Source organism: Hemitrygon akajei, unplaced genomic scaffold (assembly GCF_048418815.1).
Source record: "Hemitrygon akajei unplaced genomic scaffold, sHemAka1.3 Scf000150, whole genome shotgun sequence".
In the NCBI taxonomy this organism is placed as follows: Eukaryota; Metazoa; Chordata; class Chondrichthyes; order Myliobatiformes; family Dasyatidae; genus Hemitrygon; species Hemitrygon akajei.
The window spans coordinates 463,121-490,808 of record NW_027332036.1 but is presented as its reverse complement, the minus strand read 5'-3'; the positions used below and the strand labels follow the sequence as shown (position 1 = coordinate 490,808).

Genomic DNA, 27,688 nt, shown 5'->3' with positions numbered 1-27,688 from the left:
TAGAAGCATTTCCGGGGGACTAGAAGCTGAGCCACACGTGAAGACCAAGAGCTGGATTTGGTTGTCAGGGCTCTTAGAGATACACGCTATTTGGAGCTCTTCTTACGTAGTGGTAACTTATAGGCTATGACAATACTAGGAAACTGTATTTGCAGCGTCCATGCCTTAAAGCGTGACCTTCCGGAATGTGTCTAAAAGATCTTGCGGATTGTGGATATCCAGAACAGCGCAAAATGCTGGAGAAACTCAGCAGTTCAGAGAGCATCTGAGGAGGACAATAAACAGCGACCTTTCAGACCAAGGTCCTTCGTCCGGACCGGAAATGAAAGGGCAGAAACATAAATAAAAAGGCGCGGCTGGGAAGGTGCGGAAAGCGTTGTCGGTATTTCTGCTGAATGCGTTTGTCAGCGGGAATCCTCATCTTGTCTCCTCAATATTTTGTTGAATGTTTTCTATGTTTTCCTACGTTGCTACCTGTTACGTGCTCCAAATAGCGTGCATTTCGAACAGCCTCTGACAACCAAGTCCACCTCTTCGCCTTCACGTGTGGCTCAGCTACTAGACCCGAAAAACCTGTTTCTACTGACAAGAGAGAGGGAGAAAATGCGGAACACGGGCGCCTCAAACCTAGTTGCTTTGGGCCGGTGGGGCAAGTCAGCGTTGGACAGCAGTCCGGCTAGGAGCAGGAAAACTCTGATTTTAAACCGCCTGCTCGCGGTCATATCCACCCATGGGAAAGGCTTCGGGAGTAAACCCGGAGGAGGAAATCCGGAGGCAGTTTGATGTTGTCTGCTACTTAATTCTGACAACCTCTGCGACCACACTGCTGTATCGGCAGCCTGCCCTTCCCTTGGAAAACATCACTGACCTCCACAGGGGTAGTCCGCATGGACACACCCGATTCTTCAGATCTTCCCAAGCGGGCGTGAGCCCTGGAGATGTCACAGATCACCAGAGGTGCAAAGCCATATTCCCCTCGGATTGATGACTGCCTCCCCCTCTTTCTGCCACTGCTACTACTACTACTACTACTACTATACAATTAAAACTGTCGACGTAATACGCCGAGGCGTCGTCCTTAGCGCAGTGATATTGTGAGATAAAGGTTAAGGTTACTCACATTTGTCACAAGTACTTCGAAACACACTCTGGGGCAGCAATAATGAGAAAATCAGTGAGTGGAGGTAGCAATGGCGGGACACAATGAGTTGTCTTGCTAATGGGCTGATACGATTTGGAGTAAGGAGAGTTGGTAGGAAGAGAAGGACTTGTTTAGGGGGACTGATGCAATGATAGACAGAGTTGAAGCACCAAGTGTGGGACCGTGCTGCACTGATGAGCGGGGCACTGAAGGATAGCGCAGCTGGAGTGTGGGTTAGTGGTCCAGGGTGAGAAACCGAGGATAGCTCTCATGGAGCTCCAAGCTGTGACTTAGGTTATGAAATTTGTTTTGCGCATCAGTATAGTGCAATGAATGATAAGCTAAAATTGCATTAAAACTTTTAAACAAGTAGTGCCAATAAAGAAGTCTTGGTGGTTTCACCGTCCAGTGGCTGAGGGGCCGAAGGAGGCTCCATAGCTCAGGGGTTAGAGCACTGGTCTTGTAAACCAGGGGCCGTGAGTTCGAATCTCACTGGGGCCTCAACATTTAGCATACCGCCTTTACAGCTCGGCGCGTCCAAGAGCGCAGTTCAATTCCAGCGTCGTTTGCAGGGAGACTGCATAATTTCCCCGTTTAGGGTCTGGATTTTGTCCCGCATTTCAAATACGTGCAGGCGATTAGGCGATCTTATCATTGTATATTGTCCAGTGTTATAATAATTAAGGTTGTCGTAACCGTGTGTGCTAGTTGGGATCAGCTCCCACTATATACTAACGACAACCAATTCCACCTCCTGGCCTTCACTCGTGGCTTAGCTACTAAGACCGGCTTAACTGTTTCTGCTGACCCAGGAAGCCGACCAACTGAGTGACAGCGATCAGCCTCAGGGAAGGGTAGTACCGATGGACTGATCAACGGCAATGCAGTAATGATGGGGAGAAACGGTGAGATATCCCACTGGCGTTGTGACACTCTGATTACTAGTCATGATGAAGTGAGGCAGAGGGGGAACCACAGATGGAGTGATAAAATGCGCAGCAGTACTAACTGAATGAGGCCAATGTGGAAATTAAAAAAAAAATAACTGTTAGACAGATAGCCGCTGTGTTCGTCCTGCCCGACTGCTGCATATAGGGTTCATAATGGAGTAATACACTTGGGGTTTGCAGAGAGTGAATGGTATAACAGAAGACCACCTGATGGAGTGACACATTAGTGTGTGGTATCCATAGCGTAAGACGTACCAAGTTAGAACTGGTGGAGAGACACATGGCCCGCGAGTACTGATGAGAATCATGATAGAAGATGCAGAAAAGCTGGATAGACTTGTGTGGAGTGGAGGTGCAGTGATGAATAGAGCTGTCTTGCTGACAGGGTGAACCAGAGATGGGTGGCGCTAATTGCCCGACACACTAATGGCGGTAATAATCATTAAAAAAATCTCTGAGAAGTAGTATTGACTTATTGAAATTGTGTGTTGCAGAATGAAATGAGTGTGTGTGTGTGTGTGTGTGTGTGTGTGTGTGTGTGTGTGTGTGTGTGTGTGAGTGTGTGTGTGTGTGTGTGTGTGTGTGTGAGTGTGTGTGTGTGTCTGTGTGTGTGTGTGTCTGTGTGAAACACACTGTGGAGAACACTGGTTTATTGAGAGACGGGCTTGAAATAATGAGATGGTGAATAATGAGGGACAGTTCTGACGGAATGGCAAATTGAGGGGAAGCAATGCTGGGGGGACAAGAATTCGCAGAAGCAGACACATGGAGCAGAAATAACGGCAACTCTTGTTTAACTTCCACGGCCCCACCTTCTCATTTTGGCTTTGCCCTTTCCTTTCCAGTCCGGACGAAGGGTCTTGGCCTCAAAGGTCGCTGTTTATTGTCGCCCTTCGGTGCTGTCTGAACTGCTGAGTTTCTCCACCATGGAAATGCTCTGCATTTCCGGAAAATGCATGATCTCTTAGGCACATGACGGAAAGTCACGTTATGAGAAGGGCCTGTATTATGCTGTAGGTTTTCTATGCTTTTCTGTGTTTCTACCTATTAAGTGCTCAATATAGCGTGCAGCTCTAAAAATCTCTGACAACCAACTCCAACTCTTGGCCTTCACTCTGTGGTAAAGAAGGCATACGGTGTATTGGCCTTCATCAACCTGGGGATTGAGTTTAAGATCCGAGAGGTAATGTTACAGCTATATAGGACCCTGGTCAGACCCCACTTGGAGTACTGTGCTCAGTTCTGGTCGCCTCACTACAGGAAGGATGTGGAAACCATAGAAAGGGTGCAGAGGAGATTTACAAGGATGTTGCCTGGATTGGGGGTCATGCCTTATGAGAATAGGTTGAGTGAACTCGGCTTTTTCTCCTTGGAGCGACGGAGGATGAGAGGTGACCGGATAGAGGAGTATAAGATGATGAGAGGCATTGATCGTGTGGATAGTCAGAGGCTTTTTTCCCCAGGGCTGAAATGGCTGCCACAAGAGGACACGGTTTTAAGGTGCTTGGAAGTAGGTGCAGAGGAGATGTCAGGGGTAGATTTTCTTTGCAGAGGGCTGAGCGTGCAAGGAATGGGCTGCCAGCGACAGTGGTGGAGGCGGATATGATAGGGTCTTTTTAAGAGTCTCTTGGATAGTTACACGGAGCTCAGTAAAATAGAGGCCTATGGGTAACTCTAGGTAATTTCCAAAGTAAGTACATGTTTATGCTGTAGGTTTCCTATGTTTTTCTATGTTTCTACCTATTAAGTATTCGAAATAGCGTGCATCTCTAGCAGCCTCTGACAACTAATTTCAACTGTTGGGTTTCACGTGTGGATTAACTACTCGACTCGACGAAACTGTTTCCACTGACAAGAGAGGGAGGAAATGCAGACCACTGGCGCCTTACTTCGTCAGTGTTGGACGGCAGCTTGCCTGGAAGAAGGAAAAATCTGATTTTAAACCTCCGCCGCCTCTCCACCATACCCACCCATGGGAAAGGCTTCGGGAGTTTCGACCTGCGGAAGAAATCGGCAGCCGGGACCCCTCTGGCAGTTTGATGTGGTTTACTACTTCACTCTGACAACCTCTGAGATGTATCGGCGCTTGCCCTTCCCATCGACTACATCGCCGACTTGGAATGGGGTAACCCGCATGGACAACAGCCGCTTCTTCAATTCTTCCCGCCCAGGCCTGCGCCTCTGGTGTGCCACAGTCCAGCAGAGGCGCAAACCCATGATCCCTTGGTATTGATGGCAGCCTACTACTCCTGCTATACATTTAAGCTTGAAGCGCTTGACACTGTTGGTAGAGATGGCCTGTGGAAGCTCCTACCAAAATTCGGTTCTCCACCCCCCCCCCCCCCCCCCCGCCCCACCACACGCTGAACCAACATCATCCGTCAGTTGCACGAACACATGGAAGGCCGCATTAACATGTGTGCTGAGTTGTCAGACCCGTCTGCCATCAGTAACGGCGTAAAACAAGGTTGCGTTTTGGCTCCTACTCTGTTTGGACTATTCTTCGCTTCCACATCAGACCTGAAGTCAGGGGTCTTCCAAGAACGAGGGTTGATGGCGGCTTCTCAACCTCGCGAGACTGAGAGCAGAAACAAAATTCAGGGACATGGTGGCGCATGAGCTGATGACTGTGCACTGGTTGCCCTCTCTCTCGAAGACATTTAGGAGATCACCAGTCGCTTTGCCACTGCAACCAGTCAGCCTGAAAAAGATGAAAGTTCTGTACCAACCTGCTCCTGGCTCAAGCTCCGAAGGACCAACTGTCCTCATGGATGACACTCGTCTCAATACTGTCAACAAGTTTTGCTACCTGGGCAGCACAACACCCTGTTTTGCCTTTGATCAGCTGAAAGATCGAGTTTGGTCACAGAACATCAGGTTGGCCACCAAGTGCAAGGTATACACAGCCATTGTCATATCAGCCTTGCTATACGGATGTGAGACATGGTGCCCATATCAGGGTCACTTAGCCAGCTTGACCAACTGCAGCAGCGTCACCTATTTCTCTGATGAAGATCAGCTGGCGAGACAAGGTCTCCAATACCGAGGTCCTCTCTCGAGCCGGAATGTCAGCAGTTTCAATGTCGGTGATGTCAGCCCCCAACTGCGCTGGGCAGGACATGCTGTCAGAATGCCTGGCTGAAGACTGCCCAAGCCCACCTTGTACGGCCAGCTGTCCAGTGGTATCCGAAAACGAGGAGGCCGGCGACTACGGTACAAGGATGTTCTGCACAGGAGCCTGAAGAAAGCTGACATTGCCCAATCAACATGGGAGGATCTGGCTTAAGCTCGCTCACAGTGGAGGGACGCCATCAGAAAAGGTCATACAGGCAACAGAGGAAAGGCACAGGAAGCGCCACAACAGAGCTTCTGCCCCTGCGGCCCCCCCAGGCCTCACCTGCCAAGTATGTGGTAAGCAGTGCCTGTTAGGAATCGGCCTGTACAGACATTCCAAGACGCACATATCAACCCCACTAAGTGATTCAAAGGAACCATTATCATCCTATGGGATGGATAGCTAAAAAAAAAACAACATTTAAGTTTAATATTGTTGACGTGATAGGCCGTGACTTCGTCCTTAACGCAGTTATATTCTGAGATATAAGATAATGGCTTCATCCGTATTTCACAAAAACCTCGAAACACATTGAGGGGTAGTAATGATGAGTAAAAACAGTGAGTGGAGGTAGTGACGGCGAGGCACAGTGAGGAGTCTTGCTAACGGAATTATACGTTTTGGAGTAAGGAGAGTTGCTACGAACGGAAGAACATGCTTAGGGGGACTAATGTAGTGATACACAGTGTTAATGCACGAACGTAGTGGTACCGTGCTGTACGGACGGGGCACTGAAGGGTGGGGTTTAATGTGACTCGGAAATGTTACGAAATTTGTTTTGTGCATCAGTATAGTGCAATAAATACTCAGCTAAAATTGCATTAGAACTTTTAAACAAGCAGTGCAAGTAAAGAACTCTTCGGGGGTTCATCATCCATTCAGATGGCGGAGGGGGCGAAGCGGGCCCCATAGCTCAGGGGTTAGAGCACTGGTCTTGTAAACCAGGGGCCGTGAGTTCGAATCTCACTGGGGCCTCAACATTTTCTGGGGTTAGCACGCTGCTATTATCGTCCGAGATCGCAGTTGAATTCGTGCATCGCCTTCAGGGAGTCTGCATGTTTTCCCCGTTGGTGTGTGTGTGTGTGTGTGTGTGTGTGTGTGTGTGTGTGTGTGTTGGCGCCGTTTTCCACCCGCGTTCCAAACACGTGGAGGCGAGTAGGCCAATTTATCACCGTACATTGTCCCGTGTTGCATTACATAAGTTTGTCATAGCTGGGGGTTGTAGTGCGGATAAGCTCCCACTATGAGTTAAATTCTCCGAGTGGCTTAAAGTATCCTCTGACATCCAAGCACACCGTCCGGCCTTCGCCTGCGGCTCAGCTGCAAAGCCCGCGGAAGCGTTTCCACTGCCCAATGAAGGGGAACAAAGCGGGTAGTGGCGCCTGGAAACCAGACGCTCTGGGCAGATCGGTCCCGTTATCCGTGGTTAACAGCTCATCTCGGAGATGGAAAGCTAACTTCGGCTCTGCTTTACCAGACCTACTCATGAGGAAAGCTTCGGGAGGAAGTCCTGTGCAGACGCACGGAGCTTCAGTCCCCAAGGCAGTCCAAAGCTGGTTGCACGGCTGAATTGCAACTCCTGCGACGCCAGTGGTGTGAAACGGTATAGGCCTTAGCTGCACCCCCCACCCCCTTTGCATTCACCAGTTGCATGGGCAAGAACTTGCTCATCATACCATGCTGCCCTGACTTGGGTATCATGCAGACAGCTAGAACACAATGTTCATGGTCGACCTTGACTAGCTGAGGGCCTCAGGTTAGTGTTAAATAGATCGGTTGCTGCGCCTCGCGACTCCTTGCGGCCGAGGGACCTGTCCCGGGATTCGTCTCCAAATAAGTAAAAGTAAATACATAAGAAGCTATCCCACTAACATTGAGAGGGGGCCTGCACAATCACAGAACGGCTGCAATACTTTGCGGTGTAGTACTGATTGCCGTGAGGTCGAAAGGGATAGTACTGACGTTCCGACACACCTAGGGACTCTGGGCACTCATAATGCCTCCTGGCTGTAGGGTCATGGACGGTAGCTGTAAGAGCGAAACTTACTGCCACCTGCTCCCGATCGTCTGTGTTGAGCTGTTGAAATGTTGCTCCGAGGGCTAACATTTGCTCCTCCAACTGAGAGTGACCTTGTCGAAGCGAGATGATGACCCGCATTGCTTCAGTCACTCAGCCAAAAAACGGATTCCATCGACCTGACCAGAAAATCTCAGAGACAAGGAGAACCGTCTCTGCCGGGTGGTCGAGACTTGCTCTTAAAGAGTTCGGATAAGGCCCAAGTGCGCAGAGACAGGTGCTGTAGCGGGCCGGCTGTCTACAATGAGGACTACTGTAGAATTTCATTGAAAAGAAAAAAATCACAGATGCTAATTCAACAGGACCATTGAGTATCACTCGCGAACTGAATCTGACATGCCAACACCGTTGCCGGAAGCAATGACAACATTCGAAATGAATGCCGCTCATTTACAGCGCCTGCTATCATAGTAATCTCCTTCCAAAGCAAAGATGAGAGAGAGCCCAGAGATACAGTAATGATGGGGAGAAGCTGTTAGATATCCCACTGGCGTTGTGACGCTCTGATTACTAGTTATAATGAACTGAGGCAGAGAGGGCACCACACACGAAGTGACAAAATGCGCGGCGGTGCTGACTGAATGATGCCACCTCGGAAATAAGAACTGTTGGACAGATAGCTGCAGGGTTCGTCCTGACGGACTGAGGGCTCATCATCGAGTAAAACACTTGGGGTTTGCAGAGAGAGAACGGTATAACGGAGGAAGACCTGATGGAGTGATACATTAATCTGAAGTGAGAGGGAACGAGGTAGAACTGGTGGATTGACACATGGTGCGGGAGCAGTGATGGAGACACTTCTTAGAAGATATAGAGATGAAATGCAGAAAAGCTGGATAGTCCTGTGGGTAGTGATGACAAGTGTTTTCTTACTGACGGGGTGAACCAGAGATGGGCGGTGCTAATCGCCGTACACATTAATGGCGGCAATAGTCGTATAACTCCTTGAGAAGTAGTACCGATTGAAGGATACTGTGTGGTGCAGAAAGAAATGAGTGTCAGACCACGCTTGGAACCGATGGAGAGACACACTGTGGAGAACACTGGTGGATTGAGAGACAGGCTTGCAATAATGAGGCGGTGAATAATGAGGGACAGTTCTGACGGAGTGGCAAATCGAGGGGCAGCAATGCCGGGGAGACACGATGAGGATTCGCACTGACAGACACGTGGAGCAGAAATACCGGCAACGCTTGAGCACCTGCCACGGCACCACATTCCCATTTTGGTTTCTGCTCTTTCATTTCCAGTCTGAGGTTAGCATGCCGCCATGACAGCTGAGCTCGTCGGAGAGCGCAGTTCGTTTCCAGCGTAGTCTGCAGGGAACCCGCATATTTTCGCCGTTTATGCGTGGGTTTTCTCCCGCATTCCAAAGACATGCTGGCGTGCAGAACAATCTCATTCTATATTGTCCTGTGTTATATTACTTAAGGTTGTCAGAGCCGGGTGTGGTAGTTGGGAGAAGCTTCCAGTACATAACCATATAACAATTACAGCATAGACACAGACCATCTCGTCCCTTCCAGTCCGTGCCGAGCGCATACTCTCACATAGTCCCACCGGCCTGCACTCAGCCCATAACCTTCTATTCCTTTCCTGTCTCTATATCTACACAATTTTACTATAAATGACAATATCGAAACTAAAATGTTGAATAGTAGGTTAATTAGCATATTTGTAACAATACAAGGCTGTCCTCTTGTATCTTGCGATCTAAAGTCAGCACCCGAACAGGGACTTGAACCCTGGACCCTCAGATTAAAAGTCTGATGCTCTACTGACTGAGCTATCCGGGCTCTACTAATCCGGGTTATATATCAAATGCTCCCAGTAGCTTCAATTAGCCTATGACAATGGAGAGGGTGCCTCATGAGAATATGTTGAGTGAACTTGGCCTTTTCTGCTTGGAGCGACGGAGGACGAGAGGTGAACTGATAGAGGTGTACAAGATGATGAGAGGCATTGATCGTGTGGGTAGTCAGAGGACTTTTCCTAGGGCTGAAATGGCTGACATGTGGAGGCATAGTTTTAAGATGCTTGGAAGTAGCTTCAGAGGAGATATCAGTGTTTTTTTTTTGCGTAGATGGTTGTGAGTACGTGCAATGGGCTGCCAGCATAGGCGGTGCAGCCGGTCCCGGTAGGGTATTTTAAAAGACTCCTGGATAGGTACATGGAGCTCAGGAAAATAGAGGGTTATGGGTAACTCGAGGTAATTTCTAAAGTAAATACATGTTCGGCATAGCATTGTGGGCCGAAGGGCCTGCATTATGCTGTAGGTTTCCCATGTTTTTCTATTTTGCTACCTATAACGTGCTCCAAATAGCTTACATTTCTAACAGCCTCCGGCAATCCAGTCCATCTCTTGGGCTTCACGTGTGGCTCAGCTACAGGACCCGGAGAAACTGCTTCTGCTGACAAGAGAGTGAGCAAATGCGGAACACAGGCGCCTCAAACCGATTTGCTTCGGGACGTTGGAACTCATCAGCGTTGGACAGCGGCCCGCTTAGGAGAAGGCAAACTCTGATTTTAAACCTCCACCTATTGGAAAGGCTTCGGGAGTAAACCCCGATGAAAAAACTCCCGAGCCGAGGTCCTTAAGGCAGTTTGATGTTGTTTTCAACGTAACTCTGGCAACCTTTGCGCTGTATCGGCGCTTGCTCTCCCGTTGGACAACAACAGTGACGTGAAGAGGGGTAACCCGCATGGACAACAGATCTTCCCACCCAGACTTGCGACCTGGAGATGCCACAAACCATCAGAGGCGGAAACCCATAATCCCCTGGGATTGACGGCTGCCTCCTGCTCCTCCCAACACTACAACTATTACTACTACAACAGTACATTGAAGTTAAACGTTGATGAAGTGATACGGCGTGGCGTTGTCCTTAGAGCGGTTATAGTGTGAGATAATGATAAAGGTTACCTACATTTGTCACAAGTGCTTCGAAACACACTCAGAGGCAGTAATAATGAGAAAAAAATCTGTGAGCGGAGGTAGTGATGGTGAGACACAATCAGTTGACTTGCTAATGGAATGATACGATTTGGAGTCAGGAGGGTTGGTACGAACGGAAGAACATGCTTAGGGGGACTAATGGCGTAATAGCGTGTGAGCGCCAATGAGATGGTACCGTGCTGTACTGATGAGTGGGGCACTGAAGGAAGGTGTACCTGGAGTGAATCACTATGCGTGCGTGTTCCAGGGTGACTCACCGAGGATTGCATTCAAGCAATGACATGCTGTGACGTAGTACTTCTGGTAAGTCAGAAGAGGAAAGAGGAATAAGGTGACTGGGATATGTTATGAAATTTGATTTGCTGATCAGTATACTGCAAAAATAAGAAGCTGAATTGCATTGGAATATGTAAACAACAGAGTGGATTAGTGATGGAGAGACCAACAAAAACATAGTAATAATAGAATTATACGTTTTGGAGTAAAACCGACGGAATTCGACGGCGGCGGGCGGTGGTGCTGTTCGTCAGATAGTAATTATACGTGGAGTGGTGGTACAACGGGAAAACATGTTTAGGGGGTCTAATGCAGTGCCACTGTGTGTGGAAGCACCAACAGGGTTATACCGTGCTGCATTGATGAGTGGGGCACTGAAGGATATTGCAGCTGGAGGGAATCACTGTTGGACTCTACAGTGAGAAACCGAGTATAGCAGTCATGACGTGCAAGCTGTGACGTACTGCTGCTGCTCAATCAGAATCGCAATGGGGTGTAATGTGACTGGCATATGACATGACATTTGATTTGCTCATCAGAATAGTGCAGTAGATAATAAAATAAAATTGCTTTCAACAGTGCAAAGGAAGAAGACTTCGCGGGATGATCATCCTTTCAGATGGCGGAGGGGTCGAAGGGTGCTCCATAGCTCAGTGGTTAGAGCACTGGTCTTGTAAACCAGGGGCCGTGAGTTCGAATCTCACTGGGGCCTCAAAATTTTCACGGGTTAACATGCCACCATTAAGTATCGGCGCGTCGGAGAGCGCAGTTCATTTCCACCATACTCTGTAGCGAGTCGGCATATTTTCGCAGATTTTGCGTGGGTTCTCTCGTTCTCATTCGAATGCTGGCGTGTTGGCCGAACTCATTCAATATTGTCCTGTGGTATATTACTTAAAGTTGTTGGGATCAGCTCCCACTATATCTCCCTATAAAAATTACAGCACAGAAACAGGTCATCTCGGCCCTTCCAGTCTCTGCCGAACGCTTACTCTGACCTATTCCCACCGACCTGCCCTCAGTCCATAACCTTCCATTCCTTTCCTGCCCTTCAACTTATACAATTTTAGTTTAAATGATAAAATCGAAACTAAAATGGTTAATATTAGGTTAATTAGCATCTTTTTCTCAATACAAGGTTGTCCTCTTGTATCCTGCGATAAAAAGTGAGAGCCCGAACGGGGACTTGAACTCTGGACTCTCAGATTAAAAGTCTGATGCTCTACCGAATGAGCTATCCGGGCTCTGCCAATTCCAGCTGTATATCAAATACTCCCCGTAACTTCAAGTAGCTTTTGACAATGGAGAAGGAGCCTCATGAGAATATGCTGAGTTGATTTGGCCTTTTCTCCCAAGAGAGCTGACCTGATAGAGGAGTATAAGGTGATGAGAGGCATTGATCCTCTGGGTAGTCAGAGGCTTTTTCCTACGGATGAAATGTCCAACATGAGCGGGCATAGTTTTAAGCTGCTTCGAAGTAGTTTCACAAGAGATATCAGAGCTTTTTTTTTAAGCAGAGGGTTCTCAGTGCCTGCAATCGGCTGTCAGCATCGGCGGTTCAGCCGGATACGGTACGGTATTTTAACAGACTCCAAGATAGGTACATAGAGCTCAGGAAATGCAGGCTTATGTGTAACTCTGGCTAATTCCTGAATGCAATACATGTTCAACATCGCATTGCGGGCCGAAGGACCGGTATTATGCTTTGGGTTTTCTATGTTTTTCTCTGTCGCTAACTATAACGTGCTCCACATTGCGTGCATTTCTAACAGACTCCGGCAATCAAGTGCAACTCTTGGGCTTCACGTGTGGCTCAGCTACTAGACCCGGAGAAACTGCTTCTACTGACAAGAAAGTGAGTAAATGCGTAACACTGGCACCTCAAACCTGGTTGCTTCGGGTGGTGGGTCTCGACAGCGTTGGACAGCGGCCGGCCTAGGAGAATGACAGCTCCGATTTTAAAGCTCAGCCGCTGGTGATCATACCCACCCATGGGAATGGCTTCGGGTGCAAACCACTGAGTTTGGACAACATCAGTGACGTGGAGAGGGGTAAGCCGCATGAACAACACCCGATTCTTCAAATCTTCCCACCCAGACTTGCGACCTGGAGATCCCACAGTCTCGAAGAGGCGGAAACCCATAATCCCTTGGGATTGTCGGCTGCTTCCTACTCCTCCTTCCACTACTAATACATTGAAATTAGTTGTGGACGTGATACGGCGTGGCGTCGTCCTTAGTACTGTTATATTGTGAGATAATGATAAAGGTTACCTACATTTGTCACAAGTGCTTCGAAACATACTCAGAGGCAGTAATAATGAGAAACAAATACTGTGAGCGGAGGCGGTGAGGGTGAGAAACAATCAGTTGACTTGTTAATGGAATGATGCGATTTGGAGTCAGGAGAGTTGGTACGGACAGAAGAACATGCTTAGGGGGACTAATGGAGTAGTAGTGTGGGAGCGCCAATGAGATGGTACCTTGCTGTACTGATGAGTGAGGCACTGAATGATAGTGTACCCGGAGTGAATCACTATGCGTGCGTGTTCCAGGGTGAGACACCGGGGATTGCATTCAAGCAGTGACAAGCTGTGACGTAGTAGTTCTGGTAAGTCAGAATAGGAAAGAGGAATAATGTGACTGGGATATGATATGAAATTTGAATTGCTGATCTGTATACTGCAATAAATAATAAGCTAAATTTCATTGGAACATTTAAACAACAGTGTGCATTAGTGATGGAGAGACCCACAAAAACATAGTATTAATAGAATTAGATGTTTTGGAGGAAAACCGACGGAATAAGAAGGCGGCGTGAGGTTTTGCTGTTCGTCAAATAGTAATTATACGTGGAGACATGGTACAACCGGAAGACATGTTTAGGGGGTCTAATGCAGTGCCACTGTGTGTGGAAGCACCAACAGTGTTGCACCGTGCTGCACTGATGAGTGGGGCACTGAAGGATATTGCAGCTGGAGGGAATCACTGTGGGACTCGACAGTGAGAAACCGAGTATAGCAGTCATAACGTGCAAGCTGTGAGGTATTGGCCTGAACATTTTCACGGGTTAGCATACCGCTGTTAAATATCGGCGAGTCCGAGAGCGCAGTTCATTTCCACCATATTCTGCAGCGAGTCGGCATATTTTGTCCGATTGTGCGTGGGTTTTCTCATTCTCATTCCAATGCTGGCGTGTAGGCCAACCTCATTCTATATTGTCCTGTGGTATATTACTTAAAGTTGTTGGGATCAGCTTCCACTATATTATCATATAAAAATTACAGCACAGAAACAGGCCATCTCGGCTCTTCCAGTCTGTGCCGAACGCTTACTCTGACCTAGTCCCGCAGAACTGCCCTCAGTCCATAACCCTCCATTCCTTTCCAGTCCATCTACTTATACAATTTTTCTTTAAATGAGAAAATCGAAACTAAAATGGCGAATAGTAGGTTAATTAGCATCTTTTTAACAATACAAGGCTGTCCTCTTGTATCTTGCGATATAAAGTGAGAGCCCGAACGGGGACTTGAACTCTGGACTCTCAGATTAAAAGTCTGATGCTCTATCGAATGAGCTATCCGGGCTCTAACAATTCGAGATATATATCAAATACTCCCAGTAACTTCAAGTAGCTTCTGACTATGGAGAAGGAGCCTCATGAGAATATGCTGAGTGAACTTGCCCTTTTCACCCTAGAGAGGTGACCTGATTGAGGTGCATAAGATGATGAGAGGCATTGATCCTCTGGGTAGTCTGAGGTTTTTTCCTACGGCTGAAATGGCTAACATGAGCGGGCATCGTTTTAAGCTGCTTTGAAGTAGCTTCACAGGAGATATCAGGGCTATTTTGTTTATGCAGAGTGTCCTCAGTGCGTGCAATCGGCTGCCAGCATCGGCGGTGCAGCCGGATACGGTAGGGTATTTTAACAGACTCCTGGACAGGTACATAGAGCTCAGGAAATGCAGGCTTATGTGTAACTCTGGCTAATTCCTGAATGCAATACATGTTCAACATAGCATTGTGGGCCGAAGGACCTGTATTATGCTGTAGGTTTTCTATGTTTCTGTATGTAGCTACCTATAACGTGCTCCACATTGCGTGCATTTCTAACAGACTCCGGCAATCAAGTGCAACCCTTGGGCTTCACGTGTGGATCAGCTACAAGTCCCGGAGAAACTGCTTCTACTGACAAGAGAGTGAGCAAATGCGGAACACTGGCGCCTCAAACCTAGTTGCTTCGGGTGGTGGGTCTCGGCAGCGTTGGGCAGCGGCCCGCCTAGGAGAAGGACAGCTCCGAATTTGAAGCGCAGTCGCTGGCGGTCATACCCACCCATGGGAATGGCTTCGGGTGCAAACCACTGATGTTGGACAACATCAGTGACGTGCAGAGGGGTAAGACGCATGAACAACACCCGATTCATCAGATCTTCCCAAAAAGATTGGCGACCTGGAGATGCCACAGACCAGAAGAGGCAGAAACCGAAAACCCCACGGATTGTCGTCTGCCTCCTCCTTCTCCTACCATCACTACGAATACATTGAAGTTAGACGTTGTGGACGTGATACGGAGTGGCGTCGTCCTTAGTGCTGTTATATTGTGAGATAAAGATAAAGGTTACCTACATTTGTCACAAGTGCTTCGAAATACACTCAGTGGCAGTAATAATGGAAAAGAAACTGTGAGCGGAGGTAGTGATTGTGAGACACAAACAGATGACTTGCTAATGGAATGATGCGATTTGGAGTCTGGAGAGTTGGTACGAACGGAAGAACATGCTTAGGGGGAATAACTTAGTAATAGTGTGGGAGCGCCAATGAGATGGTACCGTGCTGTACTGACGAGTGGGTCACTGAAGGTTAGTGTACTCGGAGTGAATCACTATGCGTGCGTGTTCCAGGGTGAGACACCGGGGATTGCATGCAAGCTGTGACAAGCTGTGACGTGGTACTTGTGGTAAGTCAGAATAGGAAAGAGGTATAACGTGACTGGGATATGTTATGCAATTATATTTGCTGATCAGTATACTGCAATAAATAGTAAGATAAATTGCATTGGAACATGTAAACAACAGAGTGTATTAGTGATGGAAAGACCCACAAAAACATACTAATAATAGAGTTATACGCTTTGGACTGAAACCGACGGAATAAGACGGCGGTGGGCGGTGGTGCTGTTCGTCAGATAGTAATTATACGTGGAGAGGTGGTACAACGGGAAAACATGTTTAGGGGGTCTAATGTAGTGCCACTGTGTGTGGAAGCACCAACAGGGTTGTACCGTGCTGCACTGATGAGTGGGGTACTGAAGGATATTGCAGCTGGAGGGAATCACTGTGGGACTCGACAGTGAGAAACCGAGTATAGCAGTCATGACGTGCAAGCTGTGACGTAGTGCTGCTGCTCAATCAGAATCGGAATGGGGTATAATGTGACTGGCATATGTCATGACATTTGTTTTGCACATCAGTATAGTGCAGTAGATAATAAGCTAAAATTTCATTAAACAGTGCAAAGAAAGAAGACTTCACGGGTTCATCAATCCATTCAGATGGCGGTGGGGTCGAAGGGTGCTCCATAGCTCAGGGGTTAGAGCACTGGTCTTGTAAACCAGGGGCGGTGAGTTCCAATCTCACAGGGGCCTCAACATTTTCATGGGTTAGTATGCCGCCATTAAATATCGACGCGTTCGAGTGCGCAGTTCATTTCTACTATAGTCTGCAGCGAGTCGTCATATTTTCGCCGTTTGTACGTGGCTTTTCTCCCGCATTCCAATTCTGGCGTGTAGGCCAACCTCATTCAATATTGTCCTGTGGTATATTACTTAAAGTTGTTGGGATCAGCTCCCACTATATAACCATATAAAATTACAGTACAGAAACAGGCCATCTCGGCCCTTCCAGTCTGTGCCGAACGCTTACTCTCACCTTGTCCCACCGACCTGCCCTAAGCCTATAACCCTCCAATCCTTTCCTGTCCATCTACCTATACGATTTTACTTTAAATGACAATATGGAAACTAAAATGGCGAATAGTAGGTTATTTAGCCTCTTTTTAACAATACAAGGCTGTCCTCTTGTATCCTGCGATATAAAGTCAGCGCCCGAACGGGGACCTGAACCCTGGACCCTCTGATTAAAAGTCTGATGCTCTACCGACTGAGCTATCCGGGCTCCACTAATCAAGGTTATATATCAAATACTCCCAGTAACTTAAAATAGTTTCTGACAAAGGAGAAGGTGCCTCATGAGAATATGGTGAGTGAAATTTGCCTTTTCTCCTTAGAGAGGTGACCTGATAGAGGTGTATCAGATGATGAGTGTCATTGATCCTGTTGGTAGACAGAGGTCTTTTACTACAGCTGAAATGGCTAACATGAGAGGGCATAGTTTTAAGGTGCTTGGAAGTAGTTTCAGAGGAGATATCAGAGGTATTTTTTTAAGCAGACGGTTGTGAGTGCGTGGAATGGGCTGCCAGCATCGGCGGTGGAGCCGGATACGATAGTGTATTTTAAGAGTCTCCTGGATAGGTACATGGAAATCAGGAAATAGAGGGTTATGGGAAACTCTGGGTAATTTCCGAAGTAAATATATGTTCAGCACTGCATTGTGGGCCGAAGGACCTGTATTATGCTGTAGGTTTTCTATGTTTTTCTATGTTGCTACCTACACCGTGCTCCACATTGCGTGCATTTCTGACAGCCTCCGGCCATCAAGTCCAACTCTTGGACTTCACATGTGGCTCAGCTACCAGATGCGGAGAAACTGTTCCAACTGAGAAGAGAGTGAGTAAATGCAGAACACTGGTGCCGGAAACCTATTTGCTTCGGGTGGTGGGTCTCGTAGGCGTTGGACAGCGGCCCGCCGAGGAGAAGGAAAGTTCCGAATTTAATGCTTCGCCCACTGGCGGTCGTACCCACCCATGGGAATGGCTTTGGGAGTAAACCACGAGGAGTGAATCACTATGCGTGCGTGTTCCAGGGTGACACACCGAGGATTGCATTCAAGCAATGACAAGCTGTGACGTAGTACTTCTGGTAAATCAGAATAGGAAAGAGGTGTGACCAGATTGTTATATGTTATGAAATATGATTTGCTATCAGTATACTGCAATAATTAATAAGCTAAATTGCAATTGAACATTTAAACAACAGAGTGGATCAGTGATGGAGAGACCCAGGAAAACATAGTAATAATAGAATTATACGTTTTGGACTAAAACCGACGGAATAAGACGGCGGTGGGCGCTGGTGCATTTCGTCAGACAGTAATTATACGTGGAGAGGTGGTACAACGGGGAAACATGTTTAGGGGGTCTAATGCAGTGCCACTGTGTGTGGAAGCACCAACAGGGTTGTACCGTGCTGCACTGATGAGTGGGGCACTGAAGGATATTGCAGCTGGAGGGAATCACTGTGGGACTCGACAGTGAGAAACCGAGTATAGCAGTCGTGACGTGCTAGCTGTGACGTAGAGCTGCTGTTCAATCAGAATCGCAACGGGGTATAATGTGAGGGGCATATGACATGAGATTTGTTTTGCACATCCGTACAGTGCAGTAGATAATAAGCTAACATTGCATTAAACAGTGCAAAGAATGAAGACTTCGCAGGTTCATCAATCCATTCAGATGGCGGAAGGGGCGAACGGGGCTCCATAGTTCAGGGTTAGAGCGCTGGTCTTGTAAACCAGGTGCCGTGAGTTCCAATCTCACTGGGGCCTGAACATTTTCACGGGTTAGCATGCCGGCATTAAATATCGGCGCTTTCGAGAGCGCAGTTCATTTCCACCATAGTCTGCAGAGAGTCGGCATATCTTCGCCGTTTGTGCATGGGTTTTCTCATTCTCATTCCAATGCTGGCGTGTAGGCCAACCTCATTCAATATTGTCCGGTGGTATATTACTTAAAGTTGTTGGGATCAGCTCCCACTATATAAGCATATAAAAATGACAGCACAGAAACAGGCCATCTCGGCCCTTCCAGTCTCTGCCGAACGCTTACTCTCACCTTGTCCCACCGACCTGCCCTAAGCCTATAACCCTCCGTTCTTTTCCTGTCCATCTACCTATACAATTTTACTTTAAATTTGAAAATCGAAACTAAAATGGCTAATAGTTGGTTAATTAGCATCTTTTTAACAATACAAGACTGTCCTCTTGTATCTTGCGATAAAAAGTCAGAGCCCGAACGGGGACTTGAACTCTGGACTTGAACACCGGTCTTGAACTCTGGACTTCTCAGATTAAAAGTCTGATGCTCTACCGAATGAGCTATCCGGGCTCTACCAATTTGAGCTATATATCAAATGTTGCCGGTAACGTCAAGTAGCTTTTGACAATGGAGAAGGAGCCTCATGAGAATATGCTGAGTGAACTTGGCCTTTTCTCCTCAGAGAGGTGACCTGATAGAGGTGTATAAGATGATGACAGGCATTGATCCTCTGGGTAATCAGAGGCTTTTTCCTACGGCTCAAATGGCTAACATGACGGGGCATAGTTTTAAGCTGCTTGGAAGTAGTTTCACAAGAGATATCAGGGCAATTTTTTTTATCAGATGGTTCTCAGTGCGTGCATCGGCGGTGCAGCCGGATACGGTAGGGTATTTTAACAGACTCCCGGATAGGTACATGTAGCTCAGGAAATGCAGGCTTATGGGTAACTCTGGCTAATTTCTGAATGAAATACATGTTCAAAATAGCATTGTGGGCCGAAGGACCTGTATTATGCTCTGGATTTTCTATGTTTTTCTATGTCGCTACCTATAACGTGTTCCACATTGCGGGAATTTCTAACAGACTCCGGCAATCAAGTGCAACTCTTGGGCTTCACGTGTGGCTCAGCTACTAGACCCGGAGAAAATGCTTCTACTGACAAGAGAGTGAGCAAATGCGGAATACTGGCGCCTCAAACCGATTTGCTTTGGGTGGAGGGTCTCGTCAGTGTTGGACAGCGGCGCGCCTAGGAGAAGGACAGCTCCGATTTTAAAGCTCCGCCCCCTGGCGGTCATACCCACCCATGGGAATGGTTTCGGGTGCAAACAAGATTTTCCCAACAAGATTTGCGACCTGGAGATGCACACAGACCACCAGAGGCGGAATCCCATAATCCCCTGGGATTGACGGCTGCCCCCTACTCCTCCAAACACTACTAATTAAACAGTATATTAAAGTTAAAAAGTGTTGACGTGATACGACGTGGCGTCGTCCTTAGTGCAGTTATAGTGTGATATAAAGATAAGCGTTACCTACATATGGCACAAGTACTTCGAAACACACTCAGAGGCAGTAATAATCAGAAAAAAAACAGTGAGTGGAGGTAGTGATGGTGACACACAATCAGTTCTCTTGCTAATAGAATGATATGATTTGGAGTCATGAGAGTTGGTACGAACGGAAGAACATGTTTAGAAGGACTAATGCAGTAATAGTGTGGGAGCGCCAATAAGCTGGTACAGTGCTGTACTGATGAGTGGGGCAATGAAGGATAGTGTACCCGGTGTGAATCACTATGCGTGCGTGTCCCAGGGAGAGACACCGAGGATTGCATGCAAGCAGTGACAAGCTGTGACGTAGTACTTCTGGTAAATCAGAATTGGAAAGAGGTATAATGTGACTGGGATATGTTATGAAATTTGATTTGCTGATCAGTATACTGCAATAAATAATAAGCTAAATTGCATTGGAACATTTAAACAACAGAGTGGATTAGTGATGGGGAGACCAACAAAAACATAGTAATAATAGAATTATACGTTTTGGACTGAAACCGACGGAATAAGACGGCGGTGGGCGATTGTGCTGTTCGTCAGATAGTAATTATACGTGGAGAGGTGATACAACGGGAAAACATGTTTAGGGGGTCTAATGCAGTGCCACTGTGCGTGGAAGCACCAACAGGGTTGTACCGTGCTGCATTGATGAGTGGGGCACTGAAGGATATTGCAGCTGGAGGGAATCACTGTGGGACTCGACAGTGAGAAACCGAGTATAGCAGTCGTGACGTCCAAGCTGTGACGTAGTGCTGCTGCTCAATCAGAATCGCAACGGGGTATAATGTGACTGGCATATGACATGACATTTGTTTTGAGCATCAGTATAGTGCAGTAGATAATAAGATAAAATTGCATTAAACAGTGCAAAGAAAGAAGACTCAGCGGGATCATCAACCATTCAGATGGCGGAGTGGGCGAAGGGTGCTCCATAGCTCAGGGGTTAGAGCACTGGTCTTGTAAACCAGGGGCCGTGAGTTCGAATCTCACTGGGGCCTCAACATTTTCATGGGTTAGTATGCCGCCATTAAATATCGACGCGTTCGAGTGCTCAGTTCATTTCTACTATAGTCTGCAGCGAGTCGGCATATTTTCGCCATTTGTACGTGGCTTTTCTCCCGCATTCCAATTCTGGCGTGTAGGCCAACCTCATTCAATATTGTCCTGTGGTATAATACTCAAAGTTGTTGGGATCAGCTCCCACTATATAACCATATAAAATTACAGTACAGAAACAGGCCATCTCGGCCCTTCCAGTCTGTGCCGAACGCTTACTCTCACCTTGTCCCACCGACCTGCCCGAAGCCTATAACCCTCCAATCGTTTCCTGTCCATCTACCTATACGATTTTACTTTAAATGACAATATGGAAACTAAAATGGCGAATGGTAGGTTATTTAGCATCTTTTTAACAATACAAGGCTGTCCTCTTGTATCTTGCGATATAAAGTCAACGCCCGAACAGGGACCTGAACCCTGGACCCTCAGATTAAAAGTCTGATGCTCTACCGACTGAGCTATCCGAGCTCCACTAATCTGGCTTATATATCAAATGCTCCCATTAACTACAAGTAGCTTCTGACAAAGGAGAAGGTGCCTCATGAGAATATGGTGAGCGAAATTTGCCTTTTCTCCTTAGAGAGGTGACCTGATAGAGGTGTATCAGATGATGAGTGTCATTGATCCTGTTGGTAGTCAGAGGTCTTTTCCTACTGCTGAAATGGCTAACAAGAGAGGGCATAGTTTTAAGGTGCTTGAAGGTAGTTTCAGAGGAGATATCCGAGGTATTTTTTTAAGCAGACGGTTGTGAGTGCGTAGAATGGGCTGCCAGCATCGGCGGTGGAGCCGGATACGAAAGTGCATTTTAAGAGACTCCTGGATAGGTACATGGAACTCAGGAAATAGAGGGTTATGGGTAACTCTGGGTAATTTCTGAAGGAAATATATTTTCAGCACAGCATTGTTGGCCGAAGGACCTGTATTATGCTGTAGGTTTTCTATGTTTTTTCTATGATGCTACCTATATCGTGCTCCGCATTGCGTGCATTTCTGACAGGCTCCGGCAATCAAGTACAACTCTTGTGCTTCGCATGTGGCTCAGCTACTGGACCCGGAGAAACTGTTACTACTGAGAAGAGAGTGAGTAAATGCGGAACACTGGCGCCGGAAACCTAGTTGCTTCGGGTGCTAGGTCTCGTCAGCGTTGGACAGCGGCCCGCCTAGGAGAAGGAAAGCTCCGAATTTAAAGCTCCGCCCACTGGCGGTCATACCCACCCATGGGAATGGCTTCGGGAGTAAACCCCGAGGAAAATATCCGGAGCCGAGCTCCCTAAGGCAGTTTGATGTTGTTTACAATTTAGGTCTGGCAACCTCTGCGCTGTATCGGCGCCTGCCCTTCAGTTGGACAACATCAGTGACGTGGAGAGGGGTAAACCGGATGGATAACACCCGATTCTTCAAATCTTCGCACCCAGACTTGTGACCTGTAGATGCCACAGACCACCAGAGACGAAAATCCATAATCCCCTGTGATTGACTGCTGCCTCCCGCTCCTCCTAACACTACTAATTAAACAGTATATTAAAGTTGAAAAGTATTGACGTGATATGGGCGTGGCGTCGTCCTTAGTGCAGTTATAGTGTAATATAAGGATAAACGTTACCTACATATGCCACAAGTACTTCGAAACACACTCAGAGGCAGTAATAATCAGAAAAAAAACAGTGAGTGGAGGTAGCGATGGTGAGACACAATCAGTTGACTTGCTAATGGAATGATGCGGTTTGGAGTCAGGGGAGTTGGTACGAACGGAAGAACATGCTTATGTGGGTAATAGTGTGTTAGCGCCAATGTGATGGTACCGTGCTGTACAGATGAGTGGGGCACTGAAGGATAGTGTACCCGGAGTGAATCACTATGCGTGCGTGTTCCAGGGTGAGACACCGAGGTTTGCATTCAAGCAGTGACAAGCTGTGACGTAGTACTTCTGGTAAATCAGAATAGGAAAGAGGTGTGACCAGATTGTTATATGTTATGCAATATGATTTGCTATCAGTATACTGCAATAATTAATAAGCTAAATTGCATTGGAACATTTAAACAACAGAGTCGATTAGTGATGGAGAGACCCACAAAAACATGGTAATAATAGAATTATGCGTTTTGGACAAAAACCGACGGAATAAGACGGCGGCGGGCGGTGGTGCTGTTCGTCAGATAGTAATTATACGTGGAGAGGTGGTACAACGGGAAAACATGTTTAGGGGGTCTAATGCAGTGCCACTGTGTGTGGAAGCACCAACAGGGTTGTACCGTGCTGCACTGATGAGTGGGGCACTGAAGGATATTGCAGCTGGAGGGAACCACTGTGGGACTCGACAGTGAGAAACCGAGTATAGCAGTCATGACGTGCAAGCTGTGACGTAGTGCTGCTGCTCGATCAGAATCGCAATGGCGTATAATGTGACGGGCATATGGCATGAGATTTGTTTTGCACATCCGTACAGTGCAGTAGATAATAAGCTAAAATTGCATTAAAGAGTGCAAAGAAAGAAGACTTGGCGGGTTCATCAATCCTTTCGAATGGCGGTGGGGTCGACGGGTGCTCCATAGCTCAGGGGTTAGAGCACTGGTCTTGTAAACCAGGGGCCGTGAGTTCGAATCTAACTGGGGCCTCAACATTTTCATGGGTTAGTATGCCTCCATTAAATATCGGCGCGTTCGAGTGCGCAGTTTGTACGCTCTATAGTCTGCAGCGCGTCGGCATATTTTCGCCATTTGTCCGTGGGTTTTCTCCCTCATTCCAATGTTGGCGTGTAGGCCAACCTAATTCTGTATTGTCCTGTGGTATATTACTTAAAGTTGTTGGGATCAGCTCCCACTATATAAGCATATAACAATTACAGTGCAGAAACAGGCCATCTCGGCCCTTTCAGTCTGTGCCGAACGCTAACTCTGACCTAATCCCAACGACCTGCCCTCAGTCCATAACCCTCCATACCTTTCCTGTACATATACTTATGCAATTTCTCTTTAAATGTGAAAATCGAAACTAAAATGGCGAATAGTAGGTTAATTAGAATCTTTCTAACAATACAAGGCTGTCCTCTTGTATCTTGCGATAAAAAGTCAGAGCCCGAACGGGGACTTGAACTCTGGACTTTAACTCTGGTCTTGAATTCTGGACTCTCAGATTCAAAGTCTGATGCTCTACCGAATGAGCTAACCGGGCTCTACCAATTGGAGCTATATATCAAATACTTGCAGTAACGTCAAGTAACTTCGAGAATGGAGATGGAGCTTCATAAGAATATGCTGAGTGAACTTGGCCTTTTCTCCCTAGAGAGGTGACCTGGTAGAGGTGTATAAGATGATGACAGGCATTGATCCTCTGGGTAGTCAGAGGCTTTTTCCTGCGGCTCAAATGGCTAACATGACGGGTCATAGTTTTAAGCTGCTTGGAAGTAGCTTCACAGGAGCTATCAGGGCTCTTTTTTTGATCAGGGTGTTCTCAGTGCGTGCAATCGGCTGCCAACATCGGCGGTGCAGCTGGATACGGTTGGGTATTTTAACAGCCTCCTGGATAGGTACATGGAGCTCAGAAAATGCAGTCTTATGGGAAACTCTGGCTAATTTCTGATGAAATACATGTTCCACATAGCATTGTGGGCCGATGGACCTGTATTATGCTTTAGGTTTTCTATGTTTCTCTATGCCGCTACCTATAACGTGTTCCACATTGCGTGCATTTCTAACAGACTCCGGCAATCAAGTGCAACTCTTGGGCTTCACGTGTGGCTCAGCTACAAGACCGGGAGAAAGATAGATAGATAGATAGATAGATAGATAGATAGATAGATAGATAGATAGATAGATAGATAGATAGATAGATAGATAGATAGATAGATAGATAGATAGATAGATAGATAGATAGATAGATACTTTATTCATCCCCATGGGGAAATTCAACTTTTTTCCAATGTCCCATACACTTGTTGTAGCAAAACTAATTACATACAATACTTAACTCAGTAAAAAAAAATCTGATATGCATCTAAATCACTATCTCAAAAAGCATTAATAATAGCTTTTAAAAAGTTCTTAAGTCCTGGCGGTAGAACTGCTTCAACGGACAAGAGAGTGAGTACATGCGGAACACTGGCGCCTCAAACCTAGGTGCTTCGGGTGGTGGGTCTCGTCAGCGTTGGACAGCGGCCCGCCTAGGAGAAGGACAGCTCCGAATTTAAAGCTCCGCACGGTGGCGGTCATACCCTCCCATGGGAATGTCTTCAGGTGCAAACCACTGAGTTTGGACAACATCAGTGACGTGGAGAGGGGTAAGCCGCATGAACAACACCCGATTCTTCAAATCTTCCCAACAAAATTTGCGACCTGGAGATGCCACAGACCAGAAGAGGTGGAAACCCATAATCCTCTGGGATTGTCGGCTGCCTCCTACTCCTCCTTCCACTACTAGTGATAGTGTGGGAGCGCCAATGAGATGGTACCGTGCTGTACTGATGAGTGGGACACTGAAGGATAGTGTACCCGGAGTGAATCACTATGCGTGCGTGTTCCAGGGCGAGACACCGGGGATTTCATTCAAGCAGTGACAAGCTGTGACGTTGTACTTCTGGTAAGTCAGAATAGGGAAGAGGTGTAATGTGACGGGGACATGTTATGAAATTTGATTTGCTGATCAGTATACTGCAATAACTAATAAGGTAAATTGCATTGGAACATCTAAACAACAGAGTGGATTAGTGATGGAGAGACCCACAAATACATAGTAATAATAGAATTATACGTTTTGGAGTAAAACCGACGGAATAATACGGCGGCGGGGGCTGGTGCAATTCGTCAGATAGTAATTATACGTGGAGAGGTGGTACAACGGGAAAACATGTTTAGGGGGTCTAATGCAGTGCCACTGTGTGTGGAAGCACCAACAGGGTCGTACCGTGCTGCACTGATGAGTGGGGCACTGAAGGATATTGCAGCTGGAGGGAATCACTGTGGGACTCGACAGTGAGAAACCGAGTATAGCAGTCATGACGTGAAAGCTGTGACGTAGTGCTGCTGCTCAATCAGATTCGCAATGGGGTGTAATGTGACTGGCATATGAGATGACATTTGTTTTTCACATCAGTACAGTGCAGTAGATAATAAGATAAAATTGCATTAAAGAGTGCAAAGAAAGAAGTCTTCGCGGGTTCATCAATCCATTCAGATGGCGGTGGGGTCGAAGGGTGCTCCATAGCTCAGGGGTTAGAGCACTGGTCTTGTAAACCAGGGGCCGTGAGTTCCAATCTCACTGGGGCCTGAACATTTTCACGGGTTAGCATGCCGCCATTAAACATCGGCGCGTCTGAGAGCGCAGTTCATTTCCACCATAGTCTGCAGCGAGTCGGCATATTTTCGCCGTTTGTGCGTGGGTTTTATCATTCTGATTCCAATGCTGGCGTGTAGGCCAACCTAATTCTGTATTGTCCTGTGGTATTTTACTTAAGGTTGTTGGGATCAGCTCCCACTATATAAGCATATAACAATTACAGTGCAGAAACAGGCCATCTCGGCCCTTTCAGTCTGTGCCGAACGCTTACTCTGACCTACTCCCACCGACCTGCCCTCAGTCCATAACCCTCCATACCTTTCCTGTACATATACTTATGCAATTTCTCTTTAAATGTGAAAATCGAAACTAAAATGGCGAATAGTAGGTTAATTAGAATCTTTCTAACAATACAAGGCTGTCCTCTTGTATCTTGCGATAAAAAGTCAGAGCCCGAACGGGGACTTGAACTCTGGACTTTAACTCTGGTCTTGAATTCTGGACTCTCAGATTCAAAGTCTGATGCTCTACCGAATGAGCTAACCGGGCTCTACCAATTGGAGCTATATATCAAATACTTGCAGTAACGTCAAGTAACTTCGAGAATGGAGATGGAGCTTCATAAGAATATGCTGAGTGAACTTGGCCTTTTCTCCCTAGAGAGGTGACCTGGTAGAGGTGTATAAGATGATGAGAGGCATTGATCCTCTGGGTAGTCTGAGGATTTTTCCTGCGGCTCAAATGGCTAACATGAGGGGTCATAGGTTTAAGCTGCTTGGAAGTAGCTTCACAGGAGCTATCAGGGCTCTTTTTTTGATCAGGGTGTTCTCAGTGCGTGCAATCGGCTGCCAACATCGGCGGTGCAGCTGGATACGGTTGGGTATTTTAACAGCCTCCTGGATAGGTACATGGAGCTCAGAAAATGCAGTCTTATGGGAAACTCTGGCTAATTTCTGATGAAATACATGTTCCACATAGCATTGTGGGCAGATGGACCTGTATTATGCTTTAGGTTTTCTATGTTTCTCTATGCCGCTACCTATAACGTGTTCCACATTGCGTGCATTTCTAACAGACTCCGGCAATCAAGTGCAACTCTTGGGCTTCACGTGTGGCTCAGCTACAAGACCGGGAGAAAGATAGATAGATAGATAGATAGATAGATAGATAGATAGATAGATAGATAGATAGATAGATAGATACTTTATTCATCCCCATGGGGAAATTCAACTTTTTTCCAATGTCCCATACACTTGTTGTAGCAAAACTAATTACATACAATACTTAACTCAGTAAAAAAAATCTGATATGCATCTAAATCACTATCTCAAAAAGCATTAATAATAGCTTTTAAAAAGTTCTTAAGTCCTGGCGGTAGAACTGCTTCAACGGACAAGAGAGTGAGCACATGCGGAACACTGGCGCCTCAAACCTAGGTGCTTCGGGTGGTGGGTCTCGTCAGCGTTGGACAGCGGCCCGCCTAGGAGAAGGACAGCTCCGAATTTAAAGCCCCGCACGGTGGCGGTCATACCCTCCCATGGGAATGTCTTCAGGTGCAAACCACTGAGTTTGGACA

At 46.9% G+C, this 27,688-nt stretch overlaps 11 non-coding genes across 11 annotated transcripts; 7 read left to right on the top strand and 4 right to left on the bottom strand.

Moving 5' to 3' along the window:
* Positions 1-1,569: 1,569 nt before the first annotated feature.
* Positions 1,570-1,642, top strand: trnat-ugu (transfer RNA threonine (anticodon UGU)). Its single transcript has one exon. It is a non-coding gene; the product is annotated as a tRNA-Thr (tRNA).
* A 4,466-nt stretch (positions 1,643-6,108) lies between these two features.
* On the top strand, positions 6,109-6,181 carry trnat-ugu (transfer RNA threonine (anticodon UGU)). Its single transcript has one exon. It is a non-coding gene; the product is annotated as a tRNA-Thr (tRNA).
* A 2,825-nt stretch (positions 6,182-9,006) lies between these two features.
* Positions 9,007-9,079, bottom strand: trnak-uuu (transfer RNA lysine (anticodon UUU)). Its single transcript has one exon. It is a non-coding gene; the product is annotated as a tRNA-Lys (tRNA).
* A 2,075-nt stretch (positions 9,080-11,154) lies between these two features.
* Positions 11,155-11,227, top strand: trnat-ugu (transfer RNA threonine (anticodon UGU)). Its single transcript has one exon. It is a non-coding gene; the product is annotated as a tRNA-Thr (tRNA).
* A 459-nt stretch (positions 11,228-11,686) lies between these two features.
* On the bottom strand, positions 11,687-11,759 carry trnak-uuu (transfer RNA lysine (anticodon UUU)). The gene has a single exon. It is a non-coding gene; the product is annotated as a tRNA-Lys (tRNA).
* Positions 11,760-16,614: 4,855 nt separating this feature from the next.
* On the bottom strand, positions 16,615-16,687 carry trnak-uuu (transfer RNA lysine (anticodon UUU)). Its single transcript has one exon. It is a non-coding gene; the product is annotated as a tRNA-Lys (tRNA).
* Positions 16,688-18,163: 1,476 nt separating this feature from the next.
* trnat-ugu (transfer RNA threonine (anticodon UGU)) lies at positions 18,164-18,235 on the top strand. The gene has a single exon. It is a non-coding gene; the product is annotated as a tRNA-Thr (tRNA).
* A 2,471-nt stretch (positions 18,236-20,706) lies between these two features.
* trnat-ugu (transfer RNA threonine (anticodon UGU)) lies at positions 20,707-20,779 on the top strand. The gene has a single exon. It is a non-coding gene; the product is annotated as a tRNA-Thr (tRNA).
* A 456-nt stretch (positions 20,780-21,235) lies between these two features.
* Positions 21,236-21,308, bottom strand: trnak-uuu (transfer RNA lysine (anticodon UUU)). Its single transcript has one exon. It is a non-coding gene; the product is annotated as a tRNA-Lys (tRNA).
* A 2,075-nt stretch (positions 21,309-23,383) lies between these two features.
* Positions 23,384-23,456, top strand: trnat-ugu (transfer RNA threonine (anticodon UGU)). The gene has a single exon. It is a non-coding gene; the product is annotated as a tRNA-Thr (tRNA).
* A 2,574-nt stretch (positions 23,457-26,030) lies between these two features.
* Positions 26,031-26,103, top strand: trnat-ugu (transfer RNA threonine (anticodon UGU)). Its single transcript has one exon. It is a non-coding gene; the product is annotated as a tRNA-Thr (tRNA).
* Positions 26,104-27,688: the final 1,585 nt, after the last annotated feature.